A 448-nucleotide genomic window follows, 5' to 3' on the forward strand; every position below is an offset into this window, starting at 1 on the left:
TTAACCCAATATATATTCACAATACCTAGATTCAATAATTTAAAACTCTGGAAATACTACCCTTTGGTCCTAGTGACTATTTTTTTTTTTTTAACTGTTTGTGTTCAGAAAACTTTCTTTTTGAGATAATTCCTCTACCTTATTCTCATTTGAGTTCAGTATGGGAGCCTCAGAAAATTCCTGTGTACTAAATTCTGATGGGAGGAATTAATTTGCTTTTCTCTGGGTTTTTGGAACTTCAGTGCTATAAAGCCAGTAATGAATTTGTGCAAATATGGGCAGGCTATTTTGAGGACCAAAAAAAAAATAAAATAAAATCTCTCTTAATCTCTCTTACTCCTAACTCTTCCTAAATTCTAGGTATGGGAGTTTTAGGTTATTACAAAGGAAAAAACCATCTGCTTTTAAATACTGAAACTCTGCTGGGTCCCACACCCCCCCCCCCCCC

This window comes from Apaloderma vittatum, unplaced genomic scaffold (genome assembly GCF_000703405.1).
Source record: "Apaloderma vittatum isolate BGI_N311 unplaced genomic scaffold, ASM70340v1 scaffold4783, whole genome shotgun sequence".
Classification (NCBI taxonomy): domain Eukaryota; kingdom Metazoa; phylum Chordata; class Aves; order Trogoniformes; family Trogonidae; genus Apaloderma; species Apaloderma vittatum.